Genomic DNA, 8,106 nt, shown 5'->3' with positions numbered 1-8,106 from the left:
TCTTTTTTCATTGAGAAGATAGATGTTTCTTCAGTTGATCCAACTACCCAGGAGAAAGTAATGCTCATTCATTAGTAATAATGAAATCTAGGGATTTCCCTGGTGCTCCAGAGGTTAAACTCCATGCTTCCATTGCAGGGGATGTGGATTTGATCCCTGCTTGGGGAACTAAGATCCTGCATGCCACGTGGCATGACCAAAGAAAATCTAGTTCTTAAGACAGAAATTGGCACAAAGTTTGAATAAAGCAAAAATGGTCTGGTAAATAAGCCACATGTTAAATAAAACTTCCCAAAGGAGTGCATTCATTATGGAGTATATATGCAGATATACATCAAACAGAATATTTTTGGCTCTAAGAGAATCAGGCGTTTTATAGCTATTTGAAATAGGACAAGGTACATCTGACTCCAGGGAGCAGCTAGCCAGATGGAGATAAATCTACTTTACTAAAATTACCACAATCCAGGGTGTGGTGCTCCTTTCGCAACAACCCAAAATCTTTTCCAGATGGCCTGAAGTTAACCAAGTTCGGAAGAGCTGCCTGCATAAGCTGGAAGACCATTTTTAGTTTTCAGGGAAGAGCAAAGCCGCCAAGCTTGTTCTTGGGACAGTGGCCCTATTCTTCGTCTTGTTAAAGAAACTACATGAAAAGGCAAATTTCAATCGAAAGTCTATTTGGAGAGAAAGGAATCAAAGCCAAGTGGATACTGTTTATCAACACCAGGTACTGGGTCCAAGCAGGCTGAGACCCTGGGTTAGGGTACTACCAGTTTTCCTCCCCATTCATTTTCCTCCCTTCTAAGTGACCATCTTCCCTTTTAATCAAAATATTATTTACAGATTCATTAACTAACAGCTTTTCTTTCTTTTGGCCCAAGAAATGTTTTGTCTCTAAAATGTTTCCTTCACACATTTTAGTTACCTATCATGATCTTATTTTGTGCTTTGATTTTTAGCATTGCCAGAAATCTGATTACTGTCCATGTGTATCACCTACATTTCTCTAATTTTTGGTAGGTATATATGACCACACACAGACACACGCACACGCACACATGCATGCGCGCGTGCACACACACACACACATACTGACTCTCAAATTAGTGACTGATGCATTAAATGAGCTCTGATGAGATTTTAAATATTTTTCCCCCTAGAGATTACTGGTCTCATGAGCCTGCCTGTTCTGTGATGACCCACATGAATAAGTTCATATTTGCATTCCCCTTCCTGTGTCCAGAGCTGATGTGAATCTTCCTGATGGGGCTTCCCAGATGGCGCTAGTGTTAAAGACCTCACCTGCAGTCCAGGAGACACAAGAAACACAGGTTTGATCCCTGGGTTGGGAAGATCCCCTGGAGGAGCGTATGACAACCCATCCAGTATTCTTGCCTGGAGAATCCCATGGACAGAGGAGCTTGGTGGACTACAGTCCATGGGATCGCAAAAGAGTTGGACACGACTGAAGCGACTCAGCACGACCTACAGTTGAACAGGAACAGTCTGAGTCTTACATGGAAGGAGATAAACCACGTATCCGAGAATTCTCCCATCAGTTTGACCTACAGCTACTTTCCCTGAATTCTTATTGTGTCTCCTTGTCCCTAACATCTCCCAAATAACTGGAGAAGAAAAGCCAGTTGTTAGCATCTGACCTTTGCTGCTTTTCCCCATCCTTGCTCTTCTTGCTCCCTTCCCCCTTTCTAATGCTGGCCCAGATCTCCTGTGTGAAATACTGAGTATGGATCTGACCAGGAATGAGATAACCCTCTTTTCTACAAGTTAAAAACTAGCCATGGCAGGCTCTTGTAGCCATGGCTCGGCACTTTTAGAAACTGGACGTGGCAGGATCTTGCATCAGTGGTGCCAGACTAGATGGCTGGCAGCATCTGGTTGGAAGACAGACAAACCACACTCTATGGAGGGACCACACTCTAGAAATAAACAGGCAATTCGAACCCAGGGAGCCCTCAAGGAAGAACAGAGGTTTCCTCTCTCTCAAAACAAAGTTTTTCTGAAATAGAATCATGACATCAGACTGGACTTTAATGTCAACATAAATAGAAAACCCACTATGTCTAAAGTATCACACTGATATTGTATGGTATATTCCTGTTACTACAATAAAACCTTCTTCTATGCAAAGGGAGGTTAGGTTGTTTTCATCTTGCATGCATGTGTGCATGCTAAGTTGCATCAGTCATGTCTGACTCTTTGCAACCCTATGGACTGTAGCCCGCCAGGCTCCTCTGTGCCTGAGGACTCTCCAGGCAAGAGTACCGGAGTGGGTCGCCATGTGCTTCTCCGGGGGTCTCCCTCACCCAGGGATCGAGTCTCTTATGTCTCCTGCACTGGCAGATGGGTTCTTTTTGCCACTGGTGCCACCTGGGAAGCCCTGTCTTCATCTTAAGAAACCCTTAAGGAACAAAATTGATCCGTATAGCTCAGAGGGAGGAAGACCTTATATCAGACCCAGTAAAACTCATAGTTCATTTTCTAACAACTGGAAGTTAAAGAAATAGCTTGGCAGGGATCACCTCACTCTTGGGCTTGACCCCCAGTATAGGATACAACTGGGATAAGACTCATTCTGGGACTGAGATGCAGCTGAGGTGTCCTGGAACGTAATAAATGAGAGGTGGGTTCTGAGCAGTCCTTCATCTCAGCACCCCTGCCATCCAATCTTCCCTTCACTCATCTCATGCGTTCTCTAGCACACCCTGCTTATAATTTGCTGTGTCATCGGCAGTTTCTCTGGGTGACACCTTCTGCAGTCCCTCTTTTTACCAGAAGGTAAAGCAAATATTCCTTCTCTGTTTAACACTTTTGGTGTCCATGGCTTCTGTATCTCAGAAGGTTCTGGAATTGTTTTTCATCATGCATGCCATCCCTGGTAGTTTTTCAACAGAAGGTCATATGTGAGACTTTCCTGTGTTAGCCAGTTAAACATCTTTGATGGAAACTCTAGCCCTCTATGTTAATTTTATTTAACAATTACAATTAGGTGTAACTCACCATGAAGGAAAAAAAAAAATTTGTTAGTTTGAGGGGAAAATAAACTTTTTTATCCCCAACCATCATTGCTGGAGTGGAATTGATTCCAACTCTGGGTTTCAGGGTTAAACCCTGACCAGTTCAAGATAATTAGAAAACATCTGAAATGCAAATCAAAACCACATGAAATATCATCTCACACCAGCCAGAATGGCCATCATCAAAAAGTCTGTAAATAATAAATGTTGGAGAGGGTGTGGAGAAAAAAGGAACCTTCCTACACTGTTGGTGGGAATGTAAGTTGGTGCAGCCACTATGGAAAATAGTATGGAGTTTCCTTAGAAAACTAAAAATAGAGTTACCTTAGTATCCAGCAATCCCACTCCTGGGCATATATCTAGAAAAGACAAAAACTCTAACTCAAAGAGATACATGCACTTCGTAGCAGCAGTATTTCCGATAGCCAAGACATGGAAACGACCCAATGCCCACCAACGGAAGGTTGGTTTAAGAGGGACCATAGGAAACAGTGAAATATCGCTATTTGCAGCACATGGATGGACCTAGAGAATACATCAGACTAAGTGAAGTAAGTCAGAAAAAACAAATTTTATACGCTATCACTTACATGTGGAATCTAAAAGTAATACAGATGGATGTATATACAAAACAGAAATAGACTCCCAGACGTAGAAAACGTTAACACACTTCCAATGTTAGTAATAATATTCCTTTGCTAACGCATTAAAAGTGAGTCAACTATATTATTTAAATACTGCAGCTATAAACACTACAGTGTAAAAAAATCAGGTAACAAAAATGTCATTTAGATTAACATAAGTTAATGTTTAAAGTATTATAAATGTAAAGGAACCACATTCTATTGGAGTCATATTCCTTTAACTTTTTCTGTCAACTCAGATTCTAACCATCTTTTGTTCGGGTCTCTCTCTTCTTGGTGTCTCTAAGCTTTTTGGAATTTGTGCTTTTATGGTGAAGGCCTCTGTCCATAAGCCATCCTGAAGACGCTTATGCGAGTCTTTGGGTTCTTTTTGCTGTTACACCTCTTCTCTTCAGCTCAAGAACTAACAACTTATCTGCTTGAAAGAAGGGAGTGAGCAGATATATGGGGAAGAATATATTAGGTAAAAGCTTGAATAATATTTCAAAAATACTATTTTTAAGCTGTCACATACAGCTAAGTGAAAAATTTAAAAAGAGGGTTGGATGGGGATAAAAGAAGAGATTAAAGACTTGTAGAAGCAAGACCAGACATTAATTCTAAAATATCACAGCTAATATATTAGAAATAACCCGGGCCTCTTCTGTCCCCTCTAAGACATCCTTCCCAGGAAGTGTCTGGGGACAGAAAAGCCAGACTTTGAGGGCCAAAGGACAGGGCTTATTCCACCCTAGTGTCTTGGCTACAAAACCAGAATTGCTTCTCTGCTAGTACATTTGGAGACAGGTGACAGCGAGTGGGGTGAAAGGAGGAGGAGTTGCGTCTTAGTGAATATTTTGGGGAGATTGGTTCGTTTACCTTTGCCAACTTTCCAGCACACTGTGCCCAGTTATCCCTCCTTGCCTCCTTTTCTCTGCCCTTCTTCATATGATCATTTTCTCTTTCCTCTCATTTTCCCTTTCCTTTTCTTTTATTCCTTGAAACCAAACAGATAGAGCCATAGGAGAGGAAAGAGAACTGTTTCTCTTTCTTCTTCCCAATTCCAAGTCTCTGGAAGGTCTTTCTGAATGTGCTCCATCTAAGGAGTCCCATCTAGAGGGGGGGAAAAAAAAACAAAACTGGTTCCAAATATGACATTAGAGAGTTGAGACTCCCTCAGCAGTACACAGTCAGACTCAGCATTTCTAGAGGTTTCCTAAGTCCTGGTGTTTATTTTTGCCAGTTAGAGGTCTCTGATGATTGTTCTTATGCTTTAGTGGTGTAATTTATTTTATAGATCACAGGATGAAAGGGACCTCTATACTAGTCCCATGGTTCTTGCAAAGAAAGAGGAAGTTTCCTTGCTGTCAAAATGTCTCAAAAGATTAACGCCATGAAGGGAGGTCTTGGAACCCAAGCAGGGGACAAATGAAAAGGGTTGGTCTCCATCCACTACCCAGGAGAGAGCTGATGTACAGCTTGCTTGGTTTCAATTGCTCCTTCTTCACTGTGGGTTGTGCTTGCAAGTCCTCACTTCACTGTGATGGAGAAGGCACGTAAGCATTTAGGGCCCTCTTGTTTAACAGCCGGACCATTTCTGAAGTAAGTCAAACACTGCTAACAGAAACAGAGTATGGATGAGTAGGATAATCTCAGAAGCTGGAGGTAAAACATCTTTTGACCATTTCTGAATACCTGGGTACACCACGGAGCAAAAGGATGACAGAGGAATAAAGCTTTTCCTAAGTGTTAGGTGAGTCTCTAGGGGCTCTGCTCTAATGTATCTCAATGGCCTAGGACGTAGGGAGAATTTCAAAGGCTTACAAATAGCTCGGTGTCATGGTCCTGGAGGGCTAAGTTTCATAAGCGGTCCTTTTCAGTGGCATTTCATTCAACTTGAAAAGCAAAGTTGTTGAGTGATGATTTAAACATGCAGGTGCGTCCATACACTTTAGCATAAAGTAGTGGAGGATGGGAAAATCTGTGACTCACCTGATCAGTGTGCAAATGAGAAAACCCAGACCCAGAGGAAGAAGGTGAAGGTGAAGGTGGAGTCGCTCGGTTGTGTCCGACTCTTTGCGACCCCATGGACTGTAACCTACTAGGCTTCTCTGTCCATGGGATTCTCCAGGCAAGAATACTGGAGTGGATTGCCATTTCCTTCTCCAGGGGATCTTCCTGACCCAGGGATCGAACCTGGGTCTCCTGCATTGGAGGCAGATGCTTTACCCTCTGAGCCACCAGGGAAGCCCAGAGGAAGAGTTGTGAGTTATTCCTGAGGAGCGTGTATTACCTGATTTGCTATGTTTATAAGGTCAGATTTAAGTAGTTTACAGCAGACTGTGGAGGGCAGTATTCCTGAACTGAACGAATCCAATGCAGCTTTGATGAGCAAGTCAGGACCTAGAGGAAGTGAGGGACTCTATTCAAAAATAAATTAATATTTGGTCTTTGGAGAGTAATTCTGTCCAAACTGTTTTTGATAAACAAAGCTGTTCAGAGTTTGTTTCTTGGCCGGCAAATATGTTGGACTTTTAAAAAATTAACCAAGTAAATAGTAGGAAGGGCTATTGATGAAGCATCTTATAGGAAGATCTGAAAGGGACCACTCTTTCATGTCCTCTTGCCATTTGTTCTTTTTTTTTTTTTTTTTAATTCGGTAAGCAGAGTCAAGTGGAGAGAAGTATGCGGAAGGGGATATACAACATGTAATCAAGAATGGTGAAAAAAAGAAAAAAATTGGTGTTAGAAAAAGCTGAAGGAAGAGAGATGACAAAACATTATCTTTAGTGAATTTTATCCAAGTCAAAAGATAGCTGAGGTGTCCTTGATAGATAAGAGACAACTAAAACTAAGGTTTGATTAGAAGTGATGGACCCTGGGGTGGTGGCTGAGAAGAAAAGGACATGGTAATCACAAGGTGTGCTGAGATTGATAACAGCATTGCGGGCTTGCCTGTTCTCTGTGCACAGTGGGGTTTCCTGGGGGTAATTTTATCTCTTAGGCATCTGTGGACACAAGCTTTGCAGTGGTTGCCATCTGAAGCCTGAGATTCTCTCTCGTTCAGTTATGCCAGCAAAATGATTGAATGCTTCTCTCTGTATATCTTCCTCCTGAAAGAAGACAAGGTGAGGTGAAGTCGCTCAGTCGTGTCTGACTCTTTGCAGCCCCACGGGCTGTAGCCTACCAAGCTCTTCCATTCGTGGGATTTTCCAGGCAAGAGTCCTGGAGTGGGTTGCCATCGCTTACTTGGCAAGGTGTCAGCGTTACATCATTGCTATTCATTTCCTGAGAGGATATCTATGTGAAAAGATGCTGTGTTCATGTTATTGACAGCATGTCCAATTACCTTGATGTTGCCCTGTTCATTTGTACAAGAATGCATCTGAAATAGTCTCTGCCTTTCTAGAGATCTTTTGTGAGAGATTCCTGCAAAGAACATTCAGGGGTCCTACTGGATTTCTGACTTTCTGCCCACATCCAGCTGGTGATCACCCACAAAATTTTATGTCTTTATCATGCCATGTATTATCTCTTGCTTTGAATTATGCGTATGTGGACATGTTTCTCAGAGAAGGAAATGGCAACCTACCCCAGTATTCTTGCCTGGAGAATCCCGTGGACAGAGGAGCCTGGTGGGCAGCTGTCCATACGGTCGCACAGAGTTGGATATGACTGAAGTGACTTAGCATGCATGTATGCATTAGAGAAGGAAGTGGCAACCCACTCCAGTATTCTTGCCTGGAGAATCCCAGGGACCAGGGAGCCTAGTGGGCTGCCGTCTATGGGGTCACATAGAGTCAGACATGACTGACGTGACTTAGCAGCAGCAGCAGGACATGTTTCTCATCTCTTTTCCTGAGCTCTATATTCCTTACTGGATCATTTCCAGAGGTCCCTAACCTCCAGAATCTAATGTCTGATGATCTCACGTGGAGCTGATGTAATAATAATAGAAATAAAGTGCACAATAAATGTAAAGTGCTTGAATTATCCTGAAACCATGCCCCCACCCCCTGTCTGTGAAAAAATTGTCTTCCATGAAACTGGTCCCTGGTGCCAAAAAGGTTGGGGATCCACTGATTACGTCATTCAAACCACCAAGCGTAGTGCTTTGCACTTTATGAAAAAGTAAAACTGTTAGTCACTCAGTCGTGTCCAACTCTTTGAGACCCCATGGACTGTGACCCACCAGGCTCCTCTGTCCATGGACTTCTCCAGGCAAGAATACTGGAGTGGGTAGCCATTCTCTTCTCCAGGGGGATCTTCCTGACACAAGAATTGAAGCCGGGTCTCCTGCACTGTGGGCAGAGTCTTCACCATCTGAGCTACAGGGACGCTACTTTGCCGGGGTCCAGCCCCGGTGGATCCAGGGTAATTCGAAGCGGGGACGGAGTTGGCGTCCTAGGAAAGAACTTATTTAATTACACATATAAAGAGAGATTAGA

The 8,106-nt window shown here is 42.8% G+C and overlaps 1 non-coding gene across 1 annotated transcript; it reads right to left on the bottom strand.

Moving 5' to 3' along the window:
* Nucleotides 1-5,832: 5,832 nt before the first annotated feature.
* TRNAW-CCA lies at nucleotides 5,833-5,905 on the bottom strand. The gene has a single exon. It is a non-coding gene; the product is annotated as a tRNA-Trp (tRNA).
* Between the last annotated feature and the right edge of the window lie 2,201 nt (nucleotides 5,906-8,106).

This window comes from Oryx dammah, unplaced genomic scaffold (assembly GCF_014754425.2).
Source record: "Oryx dammah isolate SB20612 unplaced genomic scaffold, SCBI_Odam_1.1 HiC_scaffold_17, whole genome shotgun sequence".
In the NCBI taxonomy this organism is placed as follows: Eukaryota; Metazoa; Chordata; class Mammalia; order Artiodactyla; family Bovidae; genus Oryx; species Oryx dammah.
The sequence above is the reverse complement of the archived record's forward strand: the minus strand, read 5'-3'. Positions and strand labels throughout refer to the sequence as shown.